Genomic DNA, 18,117 nt, shown 5'->3' with positions numbered 1-18,117 from the left:
CCTTCCTGACAATCAACCCTATGTTGGTTCTGAACTGAGTATGGAAGGTAGATACAGCTCAGAGAGATCTAGTCCTTTCAGGTCATCCATTGAAGCCTAAGTAATTGATGCCAGATCAGCCCCCTCATCCCGAATTAAGTCATGGATGATTGATGTTTTATGGTATTCCTGACCTGATGGCTTTCACTAACAGCACCAGTAAACCTGGTGGCAAGTTGGTATGGCAACTCAAGTCCTGTTTGGGGAAGGACCCAAAACAGGGATAGATACTCCATTTCTGATGCCCCCTTTCCCCTCCATGGTCCGCCCAACACTCCTTTCCATATTTTCCCCAGGCCCATAATGTCTGAGATTATTCTTTCCATAACAGATACAAACATTGCTTCAGTCAAGTTCAAGTTTAGCAAGGTTGCAGAGAAATCTATGTCTGCTTTTGATAGCTGTGTTTAATTATTCACAGCATGAAATTCAAAGGCCACTAGCACAAACGTTCATTCACATCATCACTGCATAAAGACCAGAAGAGTATAAGACTGACATAAGAGTGCAAGCTTCTTCCCATGTTTCAGAGGTGTTCCTTTCATTTTGTTTGGGGGGGGGGGTTATTGAAGGAATTAGCAAACCAGTATTCAAGAATTATCAAGGAAAAAACACAGAGGTAATTCTCAATTGTTATTGTTAGCAATGTGACATAGGATTGCAGCAATCATTTATTAGGAAAGGGCTTGACTGCATGCAACCTAATGCATCATCAGCATCAGCAGTTTAACATAGTGGTTTGACACTTTTGCCCAAAGTCTTCCCACAGGTGTAAGACATGAATTACGTAAATGTTTTATTTTATTTGTTTCTTATTTTTTATTCCATTGTAAACATCTTGGTTTGATAAATGTAATGAACAGAGATAACTTTTTAAAGATACAATGTATGCATGCATTAATGAATTTTGAGATTATGAGAAGAGTTCAGAGTAAGTTTCCCATCCTTGTCATTATAGAAGGAACATCCCTAGTGCAATCATATTCTTTCTATATACATGGAGGACTTCCTCCTCTTTAATAGTACTGATCTACTCTGGAGTAAGGAAACATCTTAGCAAACATAGCCAGGAGGGGCATAAGAAACTATGTTCTCCCAAGTCAAACCGTGGGTCCATCTAGCTCAGTACTGTCTGCAGTACTTATCGGCAGCGACTCTCCAGGGTTTCAGATATGGGTCTTCGCCAGCTCTTCCTGGAAATGCCAGAGGTTAACTCTGAGATCTTTGGCATGCAAAGCATGTCCTGTGCTATCACACTGAAACCTCTCCTCACCGCCTGAGACTTTGGAGACTCACTGCCAGTCAGTGTGGACAGCAGCATATCTGGTGGATCACTCTCCAGTTTAAGGCAGCTTCTTATCCCCTTTCTTCCAAAGCCAGGTACCCCAAACCCCATTGCTGTGGGCCCCTTATGGAAGAGCCAGGATTGGTGCCTATATAAATTCAGATGGCAAAGAAGACAAATCGGGAAAGTTGTTAATTCCTTCTCTCTTTCATTGCAGGCCCTTCCGTTATGGCAGAAATTGAGATCTCACCAAAGCTGTATAGTTTTAAAGGATGTAATTTCAACTCAGACCTAGTCAAATCCGAATATCTGGAGACAATAGAAAATGTCAAAGTCAGGGATAGTGATATATTTATAGTCACTTACCCAGAGAGCCAGTGTGGTGTAGTGGCTAGAGTGTTGGACTGGGAGCCAGGAGATCCGGGTTCTAGTCCCCACTCGGCCATGGAAGCGCACTGGGTGACTTTGGGCCAGCCACACACTCTCAGCCCAACCTACCTCACAGGGTTGTTGTTGTGAGGATAAAACAGAGGAGGAGGAGGAGGAGAATGCAAGCCACCTTGGGTTCCTTGCAAGAGGAAAAAAGGCGGGATATAAATGCAATAAATAAATAAATAATAAAATCTGGTAAGAATTCTACATTATTACGGGAACTGTTTTCAAAGAAAAGGGGGTTTCCTTTTGAATTTAAGGATTTTAGGGCTGCAATCCTATACAGATGTACCTGGGAGTTAGCCCTATTGAACTTGATAGTGCTTACCTCTGAGTGGGCATGCCCACTTGTGCTGTAAGATATATGGACCAAACATAATTTTGAATATACTGCCATGCTGTGTATGTGTATTAGATATGATTTAAAAGCACATGCTAAGCCACTTCAAGAAGGGCTGTTTCTGAGTGGTAGGCACATGCTTTCCATGTAAAAGATCTCAGGTTTAATCCCTGGCATCTCCAGGTACAGCTGAGTCAGATTCCCATCTGAAAACCTGAACAGCCACTGCCAGCCAGTGGAGCCAGTATAGAACTAGATGGGCCACTGGTCTGACTGGGTGTTTGGCAGCTTCCTCCTTTAATAACAGTGAATCTTCAGCTTGTTACGTGTGCAGTCTTTGGGGCTATGTTCAAAGTGTATTATCAAATTCATGCTAGGGAGGCAACTGCTATGAATCCCTCATCAAACATGTCCACATTCCGGATCAATCTGCATATCAGATTGGCATTTCATGCCTTCAGGCTGCTCCAAATTCAGCAATACATGTCTCCAAATTACTTTGTGAAAACATACGTATAAATAAACATGTGAACCAAGGATCCCCCCCTTTTTGGACCCATGGGCACATTTGAGAATTTGAGAAACTGCTGTCCACAAAATGGCTCCCACGGAGGATGTGGTTGCCGTGGGGCTCGGCTAGTCAAAAGTGAGCTAATGAGCTGGTGGTTCAGGAGAGAAATTGTGAGGCTGGAGGATGGGAGGGAGGGGGAAATAGCAAGGCAAAGGGGGAGAGGGGAGGCAAAGAGCAAGGGTAGAAAGGGAGAAGAGGAAGGCTAGGAACACAGAAGGGAAAGAAATGGTGAGGAAAGGGGTGGGAGAAATAGCAACGCTAGAGACTGGAAGTGGGGGGGAGAAAATGGGACAGCAAGGTCTGTGTAGGTGGAAGAAGAGTGGGCAGGGCCAGGACGCAACTCTTTTCTTCTCTGCCCGCCCGCCAGCTGCTGGTCTGCAGCAGCTTCAGGAGCAGAAAGGAGAACCTGGGCCTTAATGTTTTTGAATGTTTTTACTAAAAATGATTTTTTGAAGACGACAGGATGTGGCCCTGCTTCATGGATACTGCTGGAGGTCTCTGTGGGGTGTTATGGCGCCCATGGGCATTGCATTCTGAGTCTCTGAACAATTTCTCAAAGTGTATTTTCTAATTCCCGCTACTGAGCTACTCCTACGAATTTCTCACCAAGCCTGTCCACACTCTAGATACATTTTAATGCCTTTCACACTGCTCCAAATTCAGCTATGCATTTTCCCAATTTCTAGTTTGAAAATATATATGTAATATATATGTAAATAATACAGAAACAAAGAGATCAAAATGCAGGTTTCTTTCTTATGCATACTGTGTCACCTAAAATCCACATCCCTCCCTCTTCGTGGCCATTGGCTAACGTGATGGTGTCATCTCACACTGATCCTCATTAGCCAGGAGATGTCTGTCTATATGCTATACAAAACATACACGTATTTGTATTTGGGTTTTATTGGGTGCTAAATAATTTCCCTACAAACCCCAAATCCTTGTTAGAGGATTTACTACTGTTAATAAAAAGTTGTATTTATGAATGGATATTTTGTTTATATGCAGAAATGAATTTCATCTTATGCCATCTCTGATTGTCATTGTCACAGCAAGAATTAGATTTCTATTCCCCTTCTGGTCTAAGCATATTTGAAAAAGATGCAGGATCATTATTGCAACAAATGGTTTGGTGTCAAAGAATGGTCTTAGTGGCTTTGTTTTGGCTATTGGCACACACCACTCAATTTTGTTATTAGAAGGAGGGTTAAAGGATAAATGTATAATTTTAAAACAAAATGACCCCACACATTGCTTCCTAAACATTGCCAAAGTGTCTTTGAAAGTGATAATACCATTAATCTTTCCAGTCATATTACTGATGCCAAATGTGTGCCAGCATAGTTCAGTCCTGTGCCTCCAGGTTTAGATCAAGACTGAACCAAATGTGTTCCATAGTGAAAGCAATTCTAAATTAACTTGGGAGCAAGACAAACATCACTGAATATTCTTAGTGAAATAGCCAATTTGTTCAGCTAGTCCTTTTATCAAATAACACCAGTGCTGGCCTTAAAGATCCCTGCACTTAAATCAGAATGAATCCACACTGCTTCTTTTGCTTCTTGGTGATATATGCCTATGCCAAGCTTGGGACTTTCAGTAAAGTTTAAAATAAGTTGATTAAAATGAGAACCAGTGTGGTGTAATGATAAGAATGTTGTTGTAGCACTGGGGAGAACCAGGCTCAAGTCTCCACTTGGCCATGAAGCTCACTGGGTGACTTTAGGCAAGTCACTCTAATCTACCTCAGAGCGTTTTTGTGAGGATAAAATGGACACCAGGGGGGTGTCTCCATGAGCAATTTACTATGACCTATCAATGGCTACTAGTCCTGATGGTTATGTGCTACCTCCAGTACCAGAGGCAGTGAGCCTATGTACACCAGTTGCTGGGGAACATGGGTGGGAGGGCGCTGTTGCGCTCATGCCCTGCTAGGGGGTTCCTGGTCACTGTGTGAACAGAATGCTGGACTAGATGGACCCTTGGTCTGATCCAGCATGGCTCTTCTTATGTTCTTATGAGCTGGCTGTGTTTGGAGGTCGTTAGGGATATATGACATCGTGGCCATCCAGCAGCCACCCTGGAGTTTATCATGGAAAAACTGGATTTCCTGAGACTGCTTAAAGTCTGATTCTTTTCCTTAAGTTGGGTTCTCCATGGTATAGTTGCTGTGTTCCTAGAGATGTACGAAAGTCATTTACCGTTTCGAAGGGTGACATTCGCAGTGGGGGGGAGGCGCTCCGTCCCTCCCCCCAAAATTCTCTCTGGCCGGCTCCGCACTGTGGAGATTCCACGGAGCTGCCGGCTGGAGCCGCCCACAGCTGGACATCTGGCCCCTGGGCAGCCTGCACAGAGACTCAAATGGTGGCTGCCGTAGCCACCGCCGTTTGCGTCCCTGCAGTCAGCCGTGATAGGCTACGCAAATGTTTACGTAGCCTATCATGGCTGAGTAAAAAAAAAAACCCGCGCGTACGCAAATGGCGGCGCCCATGGGCGCCGCCATTTGCGTTCCTTATTTTGGCACATCTAGTCTACATAAACATTTATGTAGACTACGGCAAAAATAAGGGGAATGCAAATAGCGTAGACGTAGCGTAGGTTGTTAGTGATAGATGATGTCGTGGCCATCCAGCAGCCACCCTGGAACTTATTGTGAAAAAAAAAACAGATTTCCTGAGACTGCTTTAAGTCTGATTCTTTTCCTCAAGTTGGGTTCTCAGCAGTATAGTTGTTGTGTGACCCAACCCCCGCATTTACGTCGGGTATGGCTAGCCCTGCCCAGGGGCAGGCCTTTCATTGTGACCGGGTCAAGGGGTGTTTCCTGTCCCTGTGTTTTCCAGCACAAACCAATTAGTGTTTACTCAGAAGTAGCTCCCATTGTACTCAATGAGGCTTGTCCCCTGAATGCCCACATCAGAATTTACCGAGATCCCCCTCAATTGAAATGGCACAGTTTAAAGCACAAATTCCCTAAATGCTGTAAACCGTGATCTCAAGGCTCCGATTCTCCATGGTTTGCTTTATTTCCTTAAGAAGTATTTACGTCACACCTTCGTTATAAGGATCCTGCACAGCATCAGGTTATAAAGGGGGCTGGTTTCCCATCCCTGTCCCCCCCCCCATCTTTCCCAGCACAAGCATATGTGTATCTACTCGAAAGTAACTCCCATTGTGCTCAGTGAGGGTTGATCCTAAAATGCATGTTCATCTGGAGCTTCAAGGGAGAGGAGAAAGGGGGGAGGGGGTATCCTCTCTTATTGGTTGAGCAGCCCCTGCTAGTCAGATGACGTTCACTCCAACCCCCATTCCCACCAGGAAGTATGTTCTGTGAAGCAATTTTTACTGGTGCAGAGCACTCGCTCGTGGAGCCCCGCATGGACCAAAGCGCAGCAAAGCTGATTCCTTTAAAAAAATCCGGTACTCCTCCATTAGCTTCTCCTTCCGTTGTTGTGGAAACACCCCCCAGGATTGCATTTTATAAGTCTGTAATATTCATAGGATGAAATCCTATGCATGTTTAGACCCCCCCCCCAAAAGTCCTACATCTCCCAGGATGTTACCCTTAAACATGTCTAGATTACTTTTGTTTATTTATGTCCCATTAAGATTCATTCCTAAGGATATGTTGCTATTTCTAAATCAACTATGTGTCTAAACAATGTTACTAAAACCCAGACCTCTTAATAAGATGTATAACTACAAAAACATACTTATACTAACACTCCTGAATCTGAGAAATGTTACAGGTATGTTTTTGAGAAAAGTATTACTTCTCCCACTACGTGGTGTTCATGTTTCTGTGTCTCCCAAAACAAATACCCTTTATTTATGACCTAAGAGACTCTTTATCATTTCCTTATCTGATCCCTACTCTTATGGTTCTTTTATGACTGTAATGGCACTGTGTTGATACCCTGTGCTCTGGTATCAGATAAGACTAAAGTTAACGTAAATGATCTATTGCTTATCTCTGGTATCTCAGGCTTCATCTGGAAATGGTCGGAGAAAAGACAGGTTTTATTCCTCTTGTAGAAAGGCTATCTGGGTAATATTGCCTCTTGGAATCAAATCATTATATTTTAATCCAGAATTTCCTTGGAGGTATCTGATTATTATGGGCAGAATCTGAAGGGGGGGCTGATGCCTCCCCTCCGCCAGTTCTCGTGTGCCTCACTATACCCATCTGCAAGCAACGCCAAGCACTTGTGGAAAGGAAATTCAGCACTTTGGAGGGGGAACTGGAAACACGTGAAAAAACTCATTTCTGGAATGGGACATAAGGAAGCTCCATCAACATGCCCTGATCCAGAAACGAGCATTTTCGCTCATTTGGGGGCTTCCTCTGGGAAGTGTTAACTCTCTGTTGTGTAAGCAGTGGGTCCCACTTGTGCAACAAAATCTGCAGGATGCAAAAGAATGGGGGGGGCAGGGAGGCGCCCTGTTGGATTCTGCCTTGAACTTCCTAATTGTCTAGTTGGAGCAAGGTCTAGCTTCATGAGATCTGTGACTCAGAGAAGTCAGACCAATCCTAAACCTTACTGAAGGCTGGCCAAGGGAGATTAGGATGGGGCAGAAGTGCTCTTCTGCTAGTGGGAGCCTGTCTGCTCCAGAGGCCCCTGGTACACCTGCAGACATAGGAGTACCACCAGCGATTTTTCCACCAGCAATAGGGCAATTCAAAGCGGGGGGGGGGGCTTGGATCCACCTGATCCACAGCCACCTTACTCTCCTGTCACCCCCTTGATCAGGCCTCATAACTATGCCAGGCTGAAGCTAGCATTGTTAATTTCCCTCCGCCGATTAAAAAACAGTCCCCGCCTCTTGCCCTGGTCCCAGTGAGATGGCAGGATTTGGGAAGTGGTGGATCATCTGCCATGTGACTTTCTCCTACCCTATAAACACTTAGGATCACTCTGCCCATTACATCTGAGGAAGAGTAAGGGATCTTTAAACTGTACAGCAAGCCCCGACTTATAGTTTGACCCTCACCTGGTCTGCTGGGGGCAAGAAGTCATTTCCCTGGATGAGCACCAGAGCAGGAAATTGCTCTGATCTACAAGTTTTGCACCTGTGTACCCAGACAAACATTTCTATCTTTCTATCTCAAGTTGCATAGGCAACTGGGGGCGGTGGAGAGAGCTGGAGAGAGAGAGAGAGAGAGAAAGAGAGAGAGAGAGCACTTCCAGACAGAAGCCTCCTAGTGCTACATGTCAAAAGACATTGGGCAGCTATTCCAAATGTGCCTGAACACATTTTCCACAGTAAGAAGACGGAAGAGGTAGTGGGAAAGTATGGGAGGGTTTTGAGTGGAAGATGGCATCTGGACCACCTGCAGAATCCCATGAATGTTGCAGGGTGATGGCGTGATGAGAGCCTCGTGTAGAAGCACCCAGATATGTATCACCATGTTCAGCCAGTTGCATGTGTGACACTTTTGGCCTCAAATTATTGGCCTTCTGAGAAAGAAGGAAGTCAGAGCTATCTCCACTGCTCCATTATTTTAGTTCTCAGGACAAAAAACAGACAATACATATAATGTGTGGTTGCTTTTTCCTTTAAAATTAGCACACTCCCAGTACTGGTGGGCCATAGAAATCATCAAGACTGAGTGAGCAAGTAGATCCAAATGGCATTCTTTAATTGTAATATCTGCAGGGGTGCGTGTCAGGATTCCTTTAGCCCCCACTTTACTTCAATGCCCAAACATGAACGAGAGGCTTCAGTCAATAGCTTTTAACCCATTACTTCACAGGGTCACACAGATGCAAATTCTCAGAGACTCCCTGTCTACAAAGGAATGCCTTCAGGGGATTCAAATGGGATTTACAAGAGTTGCCCACCATTTGAAGAGGGAGGTGGTCTGGCTAGCCTAACTTAGGCGGGGGAGGTCCCTCTCTTCTCGTGAGGTCTCTAAGCACAGCTTTTCATTCAAGGCCAATCGGGTAGACTGTCTAAGTTCCACCCCTGCCTTCTCTCTCTTTGCTCTGTGTCTGCGCCTAGCATCTATTAGGTCATCTTTCCCAAACCCCGCCTCCTCCTGTTCACTGCCTCTCACGGGGTGTGTGTGTGTGTGTGTGTGTGTGAGGAGGGACCCTCATGCTCAGCGATCTGGACATTTGTAACCTCAGAAGCAGGCCTACTCATTCTGGACTAGCCTGAGAAAACACTTCCCCCATGTCTGATGGTTCTCCTTCAGAATATGAACTGCTATCCAACTCCTTGCACTCAGAAACTCTTCTGATGGTGTGCGTGTGTTTTGTTTACATTTTCTCAGGTCTTAATGCATAAAGGCTTAAAGCTTCAAATTCTGGTTTGAGATCATGGTTAAGATGGGGAACTTGGTTAGCATTAACCATGTTTAGGGCTGGGGAAGATGTAATGCTAAACCATGTTGAAAACCAATCAGGAAAGGAAAAGGGGGTTTAATGTTAGAGAGAGGGAGGGTAGGGACCATGGTTGTTAACCATGGTTGGAGAGAGGAAGGGAGAAGGACCCTAGTTGTTAACCATGGTTAAAAGATCAGCAGCAGTATATTTGCACAATCTGATGGAGATACTTCGCAATTGTTACTGCATGTGAAAGCTTATGGCCAAGGCCACTTTCTAAGGCAAGCAAGACAAGGGAGGTGCATTGAATACAGACATGCAAATCAGCAGAAGTTCCCCAGATTCTATCTCGAAGCTCATTCCAATTTGAGTAGGAGTGCACGAAAGCCACTTACCTGGTCTCGCAGCTTTTCGCGGTAGGGGGGAGGCGCTTCGCTGCTCTCCCCGTGAAGTTCAGGCCGGGGGGGGAGGCTTCCCGCCTCGCCCGGCCGAAATTCAGGCCGGGGGGGAGGCTTCCCGCCTCGCCAGCCGAAATTCAGGCCGGGGGGGAGGCGCCTCGCCTTGCCCGGCCGCGAAATAAAAAGTAAAAAACAAACAAACATGCCCCCGTGATAGGCTACGTGACGATTAACGTAGCCTATCACGGCTAGATCTGCAAAGTCAGCCGTGATAGGCTACGTAAATCGTCACGTAGCCTATCACGGGTGACTTTAAAAAAAAAAAAAGCCGCGTATGGGGCCGCCATTAGCCGTACGCGCTTTTTTTTTTTAAAGTCACCCGTGATAGGCTACGTGACGATTTACGTAGCCTATCACGGCTGACTTTGCAAATCTAGCCATGATAGGCTACGTTAATCGTCACGTAGCCTATCACGGGGGCGTTTTTTTTTCTTTTATTGGAATGGCGGCGGCGGCAGCCAGTTGAAAGACCGGCTGCTGCTCCCGCCCCTGACGAAGACCCGACGAACCGCCGCCGGGACCCGCCGCCGGGAGGGACATTCGGGAAAGGTAAGTCCCGTCCCGGGGGGGGGGGCGGGGGGGCGGATAATTTCTCCCTGAAACTTCTTCGGGGGGCCGAACACGTTGGCGCTTGGCCCCCCGAAGTTTCGGGGAGAAATTCTCCACCATCCCTAGATTTGAGTCCGTATCAAATCGTGAACTTCATTTTTTTTGTTTCCCATCAAATTCCATGCATAGTTTCATGCATAATGTTCCAAATGTATGCATCACTTGTGTGCATCTTTGAAATGTACACATTCTTCTCCCATGGATTAAAGCAAACTCGAACACATTTGTCAAAAGCACACATTTGTTCATGCGTGTTTTTCAAATGTGCACATGCTGTCGAACCACCTTTTTGGGGGTCCACAAATCACATTGCAAGCTTGGAAATTCGACTGCAGATTGTGTCTGAACCCATGTTTGGTGTGGAAGGAGCAAACTGGGTAAATCCTGATCAAAAATGAACTGAAATAATTTTCTCATACATCCCTAGCATTGAACAAAGTGTGAATGTTGTCAATTTATTTATTTTTTTCTTTGCTTGACCAACGGTTATTTGCACCTCAGTCTTTGATCATGTGAAATGGTGGTACACCCATAAGAACGAGTTCAATATTCTCTTCCTTTCCTATGAGGAGATGATTAAGGTGAGATGAGTCTCTTTTCTTCTCCTGAGCCAATATGACTCAGTGGATACAGTGTTAAGATTTGGACAGGTGGAAATCCCAGCTGTGCCAAAAGATTTTTATGCTCTTTCTTTGATATTGTGAGATTCAGTGCAGGCCCAGCACCCAGAAGCTTAACTGGGGCTCTGATTCTAAAGATGGCCTCATAATAAGAAGACTTTGAGAGCCATCAAGACAGCCCTGACATCCTTGCACTGGTACAAACAACCCTTTTCTGCAAGGGCTCTCAGGGCTATTTCAGGCATTATTGTTCCACCTGCATCTTAATGAAGCAAACAGAGAAGGGAGAAAGGGACGGTGTTTCTTTGAAATGTCCATATGGGCCAGATACTTTTTTCAGACTTAAAACCTTAACATAAAAAAAATAAGAAAATGACCATATAAAGGTCTGGCTGTCTTGAGTTGGTCTATGTGACTGTGCTGTCCTCCCTTCTGATAAAGGAATGAGCCAACTTTAACATTCTAAAAAAATAAGGAGAGGGAGTTTCACTAAGTGGTGTCACCAGGGCCAGCCCACAGGGTGCACATCTGGGGCCCCATAGTCCTGTAGTGCTCCAAAACAACCCTCTGACAAGCGCACACACGCGGGAGGGGTGTTTTTTAGTCTGGAAGATATTGAAGTCACAGTGACCTGGGGAAAGAAGGAACTGCCCAGCTATCCTGCAAAAACAAGAGTTTTGTGGCACCTCAAAGTCTAAGGGCACAATCGCATGGGTTGCATCCTTGTGAGATGGAAGCCTTCGAATTCGTGTTTCCAATTCCCTGCTGGGCTACTGCTGGTGATTTCTGCTTCCCTGTTCTCCATTTTTTTGCTATATTTTCTCTAGATGGTCATTTGACACCATCTAGAAAGGACATGTTGGTGGGAGTGGGACTGGGGCTGGAGGGGCCATAGGATTCTTCGTGTCCTGGCCTCTCCTCTCTCCTCTTCACCCTGCTCACTGCTACCTCCCCTTTTAGACTACACTGCAGCTGTAAGGGGGCGGGGGAAGAGAAGCAAGGAAGGATCAGATATTAGAGTTTCCCTCCTGAGGTCATAGTAGTGTCTCTGGCCTCAGAGGAGGGACTCTGAAGAATCCTATGGTCCCTGGGATGTTGTCCTGGAACAATAGGATTGCGCTTTATTTATTTTTTTATGGCATAAGCTTTTGTGGATTACAGCCTATTTCACTAACCTGAAAGTAATGATACTCTTAAGAGCACAAGCATATGCATGTCTATTCAGAAGTCAGACCCACTGAGATCAATAAGACTTACTCCCAGATTGATTATTTATTGTATATCTCACCTTTCCACCAAAAAATGGTGCTTAAGGCAGCTACCAATAAAATCCAGATTAAAAAATGCTTAATTAAAATATTACATAAAAACAAATAAATTAAAAACAGAACAATAGAACACATAAATAGCACCAATCCATTAAGAACCCCTTCAGCAACAGATCAGCTTATATGCCAATGGCTTGCATGAATATGCCGGCCTGTAAAAGAATAACAGAGAACAACCCAACCTTTGTCAGCAGAGAGTTCCGGAGCCTGGGAGCAGCCACTGAGAAAACCCGGTCTTGGGTTCTAAACGTGCCTCAGATGGCAGCAGTACCAAGAGAAGGGCCTTCCCTGAAGAACTTAAAAGCTGGGCAGGCATGAATGGGAGAAGGCTGTCTTCCAGCCAGGTATCACCATCCCAAGACATACATAACCAGCACTTTGAATTGTACAGCGAAACAGGCTGGTAGCCAATGAAAGTGTTGTAACCAGACCAGCTAAACAGTTTTCAAAGGTAGCCTCACACTGAGAATATTACAATAGTCCAGACTTGATGCAACTAAGCCATGCATGACTGTGGACAGATCAGAGATCTTGAGGAAGAGGTGAAGTTGGCGCACTAGCCTCAGGTGTGCAAACTCACTCAATGCCAGACACTGCTGAAACTTGGGCATCCTGGTTCAGGGGCAAATCCAGGAACACACCCAAACTATGAGCCAGAGTCTAGGGGGCAACGCAACCCCATCCAGCACAGGCTGAGTTCTTATTTCCTAATCTGCCTTTCAGTTAACAGGAGTACCTCTGTCTTGTCTGGATTCAGCTTCGAGTTGTTTGCTCTCATCCAGTCCATTACCGATATGAGACACAGATTGAAATCTAGAACAGTTTCCTTGGATTGAGATGGAAAGGAGACATAGATGTGGGTGTCATCAGCACAGCTGGGGCCACATCCCAAAACTCCAGACAACCTCTCCCTGCAGTTTCATGTATATGTTAAATAGGATGGGGGATAAGATGGAACCCTGAGGAACATACAGGCCAATAGCCATGGTGTCAAACAGAACCAGCTTCTGAGATTGCCCCCCCAAGAAAGACTGGAGGGCACTGTAGAGCAGTGCCTTCCACTCCTATCTCAGACAGATGCCTCAGAAGGATGGTATCCAGGATGCCAGGAGATCCACCAGAACCAACAGAGACACACTCCAGTTCCCAGGTCATCCACCAGTTCCCTATATCATCCATCAAGGTGACCAAAGCAGTCTCTGTCCCATAACCAGCCTGAAACTAGATGGAGATGTATCTAAAATTAGAGGTTCCCAACCTTTTTAGGTCAGTGAGCACATTTGGAATTCTGTGAGTGTTGTGGGCACTCTCACAAAATGGCTGCCATGGTGGGCATGGCCTGTCACAGAACAAATAACTATTTCCAAGAAGACAAACTGGTGAGGCTCAGCAACAAGTAGCTTGGCCAAGAAACTGAATTCAAGGCAGAGGTGAGGTTTGAGCTCCAAATGCCAAATCATATATTTGGTCCAAATGGGACCCAGAGGTATTATGGGAAATAAAGATGACACTGGAGGCCAGCGCTGCACTTTGCAGTATGCCAGGCCCTTAGTTAAAATATTTTAATTTAATATAATCTAAAACAAGTGAAACTCAGGAGGGTGTCAGTGGGTATGGGGGGGCCCATGGACACCATGGTGGAGAATCCTGATCTAAATAATCTGCCTCATCCAGAAACCACCGGATCTTTTTTCTTTTCCCCGGGAGGAGGGGGATTTTCTAACCCCTCACAGAAGGGGCTTGAATTCCTCCTTGCCCAGAGTGCCACATACCCAATCTGAACTGGGGCCATGTTTATGCCTACAGGACAGTAGAGAAGAAGGCTAGCACTCCTAGCTCCACTATGCATGCACTCACTTGGCCCTGTGCCTTAGGAGACGCATTTCAGTCCTGTAAGTGCATGTAAGGTTGAAGCGCAGCCTAAAACTCAAAACTGAAATAACTTTTCTTTCAGGATCTTAGAGGTGTTGCATTAAAAATTTGCAATTTTGTGGGAAAGCAGCTGAGCAGCCAAGAGGTGGACAAAGTTGTGGAATGGTCTACCTTCAAGCATATGAAAGCTGATCCTAGGGCAAATTATGAGTTCCCAGTTGCAAATATTTTCAAGGAAGAGAAGATAACCATCTACGCAAAGGTAATCCTGAGACAATAAAATCCAGGTTCATCTTTGTAGCGTGAGGCAGGCCCAGCGCAAGGTCCCGAGCCGCCTGAAACAGAACTTGCCCTGCTGCTGGCATGCAACACTCCCTGCTGTGGCAGTGGTGGTACAGCCCTCCCTCTCGCCACCATAGCGCAACCCTCCCTCTCTTCGTGCCAATACCATCAGCCTCAGTCTGGAGAGCCCCCACACGGCAGAAAGGGGTGATGCACACACATACACTTGGGTGGAAAGGTGGCACATGCCGGCTTGTGGTTGCTGGGAGATGGGGGCAGGAGGCTGTAGCCCCCTACCTGTCCCAGGGATCCCAACCAGATTGCTGCTTTACTGGCTGCCATCATTAGCAGTAGTAAAGCAGCAATCCTGGCAACTTCAGGGTTGCTGGGGAGGAGAGGAAGCTGCAGAAATGGCTAGGTGCTTTCCATGCACCTCACTTTTGGCAGCCCTGCCGTAAATGAAAGCAAAATGTTCAGTCCCCACATTGGGCATACATACTCTCTATCATTTGGAAATGCCAAAAGACAGATTCAGTCTCTTCCCTCTGACCTAGAAATCGTTCCTTGTACCACCTCCATAGCAGTCACCAGCCATCACACCGTTCATGATGACTCAGCCAATGTGGGTGGAATAGAACTGGCTCATGTATGTTAATACCTGCAATCAAGGGTGTTGCTAGGCTTGGGTGTTGCTAGCCTGAACCCATTTCCCAGGGCCCCGAATCTTTCACCAATGCATTACTCCTTTCAGACACCATTCTCTCTCCGCATTTCCTGTCTCCTCATATGCTCCCACAGACCATATCCTCCATTTCCAACCTATTACAAAGTTCTGTATCCTTTGCCCCATCCCTCATTTCCTGCGTTTCTTCAGATCCACATTTCCCAGTTCTCACTTCATTTCTCTGAAGCACTCAATTTCTCTCTGTGATTTCCCTGGCCTCGGCTTGCTGTTGCTTGCTGTATCTTCAGGTGCTTAGAGGGCCTTGGGGCCCTCTATCCACTCAAACCCAGTTTTCAGAAACAGCAGATGCAGTGGTACACCTACAAAATCTAGGCCAGACCACACCTTACCAGGCCATACCCTTCAGATTGTGGGGGGACAGGGACTCACATGGTAGAATTCTGCTCCCCCCAACAGGGCTTTCATAAAGAGAGCTAAGGTGCTTCTAGATGAAGCTTTTATTGTGCCATCCATCCATCCATGGGGTTTTAGGGGTGTGTTTGTGTGTTCCACATGAAGTTGTCTTGCACTCCTAAACCTCCCATGTATTTCAACTACTACCGTTTTTCCTTAACGAAGATAATCAGTTAAGCAGGAAAAGACAGAATAGCAGCATTCTAATGCCTTCTAACTGGTAGTGCAAAGAGCCCTCCATCTAGAAGCATGCCTTCATGTCAGAAAATAAATCTAGGTTTTCTAGGCATCTTTCTTTTTCAACCATTTGGGGAGGATTGTGAGCCTCTGTGCAAGAGAGAGTGACCCCATCAAGCAAGTGACAATTTATTTTTCTTTATTAAAACATAAATCTCCTTTCTGCCCAAAACAGAGCTTCAGCTATTGGGTGGTATAGAAATGAAATAAATACATACATAAATAAATGGGCCCTTAGGCAATATAAAACTTTAAAAACAATCTCAGTTGTTCTGTCAAGAAAGTTGCCCCCCTCTCAGCATGAAAAGAGAACAGAGTGTGGATTGCTGTTTTGGATAATGCACAATGCACAAAAGTAGAGGGGGCAAATGAGGGGGAGCACACATTCAGGTATAGGCAGGGGCAAAACAGTGGGCCGATCTACATTCCGCCCACCATCACAATGAATTCGGTGTCCCGTCAGGTTAAACGCTCTCGCATTAAAAAGTGATTATTCACACTTACCCATTTTCCCCGTTGCAGTGCTTCATTGAATGCGTGACCTCGGTTCACACTTGAGCACTGTGCTGTTTTCCTGCTGTTTTCCTGCACGCACTTGTCTGATCTTGGATGCTAAGCAGGGTCGGCACCGGTCAGTAGTTGGATGGGCGACAGCCTGGAAATCAGGCTTCCTGAACTGAGCAGGGGGTTATTCTATCCCTTCAAATGAGATTAAGTTTTACCCGTAAATTTAAGGGTTGTTTCACAACTTCGAATCTTCAAAGATCATGCCTGAATTAGGAAAAAAAAAAAAAAATCACAGAGAAGCCCCAATTCTGCGAGGATGCCTTCATTTTTAAAAAAACCATCCAGAGTGGGGGATAGGAGGGGGTAAAACTTAATCTCATTTGAAGGAATAGAACCACCCCCTGCTCAGTGCAGGAAGCCTGATTCCCAGGCAGTCGCCCATCCAAGCACTGACTATGACCGACCCCGCTTAGCTTCCGAGATCAGACAAGCGCGTGCACATCCAGCCCTTTGCTTGTTGCTGAGGAAATAGAGGCTGCTGAGGAAGCTATGAGATCAGTAGCCAGAAGAAGACATGGGGCCGTTGAGAGCTGTGATTGGACAGGAGGGAAATACAAACGCCGCCACATATGGACAGGCAGGAGAGGGGACTACGACCGGATATGGTAGCGAAGGTGGAAAATCAGAGCACATTAAGGGGAAATACCGAGATATTAGGGTATTGAAAGTGGGAGCACGGAAGTGGGAAATTCCAGTTCCAATTCGAGGCGGGTACTGCATAGTGTGAAAGGCAGGCAGTGAAACCTCATTGGAAGTGAAAAAAGGCGGTAAGTGTAGATCCAGCCAGTGTTTCCACAAAATGTCAGTGATGAGCACCAATCGGGTACTTGGAAATTAAGGCTCTAATTCAGCCCTTCCCTCCCTAAACAGATCGTGAACTTAGGGCTATGCATGAGAAGTCTGGAGGTTCACTTAGACTTAGTACTCCAGGTAAAATCACCAGTGATCTGAAACTGAATTTCATCCTCTCCTCTCATCAGGTACCATTGGAGACTGGAAACATGTAATGACAGTGTCTCAGAGTGAAAGGTTTGACAAGATCTTTCAGGAGAAAATGAAGGACATATCTCTCAAATTCATCTGGGATATTAAAGAATTACAAAACCATGATTAGCATGGAAACTGCATAAGAAGACAAAGCTTCCATCTCTCTTCTGGACAAGTTTTTTTCTCTGCTAAGGTTAACTGGGTTGAAAACAAAATGTGAATAATAAACTGAATTTTCTGTCAAAAATTCTGGGAAAGGTATACATTAAAGAGATGTTATGAAGAAATGTTTTCTCTTGTTTTAACATTAATAAAGCAAAAGAAGAAAGGAAAAACTAAAAAGAAAGTACAGAATAAAACATTTTGTGCTGACATTATATTTCTGGAGTCCCTGCCAGCCTAAGTAACTTTGCTGCTTGCAGCAAAGGACAAGCTGATGTCGCCATTCCCATTCCACATACAGAAGTGGCACATACGTGGGCTGGCAGCTGAATGTTACTTCAACATGGGTGACCGATGGTGTTCTGCACTGTGGCTGAGGGCAGCAGGCTAGCATATGGGGCAGAGGGACAGCCGTATAGCACACAGAGCTCTATATCCTCCCACACCGTCCCCACCTCTCCCTGCCCCAGCATCAGCTTCCTGAAGACATAACATAAAGACAGTATATGCTTTAGGTATCTTTAAGGGTAGTCCCCAGTGGGAGAGCTGTCTATGGAGAGCTGGCCCAGGAGGCCAGCTCTCCTTCTGGAAGAAGAAAGCCTGTTCATGCACTGGCGGAGTTTTCAAGAAGAGAGGCCTTATCAAGGTTCCCAGTCAGGCAGAGAGTTCTACTCCCTTTCAGAGCTTTCTGATTCAAAATGGCAAAGTTTGAATGGGGGGCGTGGTGGGAGGCATGGTAGGGGGGGCGTTGCTGGCTTGCCTTGGCCAGCAGGTATGACCCCATCTCTCTACACATTTTCAGCCTACATGCATTCAGGCAAGGGCTATTGTCTTCTCTGAAAAATAACTTGCCTGTCTGCG

General features: G+C 45.7%; 1 pseudogene; it reads left to right on the top strand.

Moving 5' to 3' along the window:
• The first annotated feature begins 1,211 nt into the window (after positions 1 to 1,211).
• Positions 1,212 to 17,221, top strand: LOC146359453 (amine sulfotransferase-like; annotated as a pseudogene).
• Positions 17,222 to 18,117: the final 896 nt, after the last annotated feature.

The sequence above is a fragment of the Heloderma suspectum genome, chromosome 1, assembly GCF_057233095.1.
Source record: "Heloderma suspectum isolate Gila_16-S chromosome 1, 16-S_ref, whole genome shotgun sequence".
In the NCBI taxonomy this organism is placed as follows: Eukaryota; Metazoa; Chordata; class Lepidosauria; order Squamata; family Helodermatidae; genus Heloderma; species Heloderma suspectum.
The sequence above is the reverse complement of the archived record's forward strand: the minus strand, read 5'-3'. Positions and strand labels throughout refer to the sequence as shown.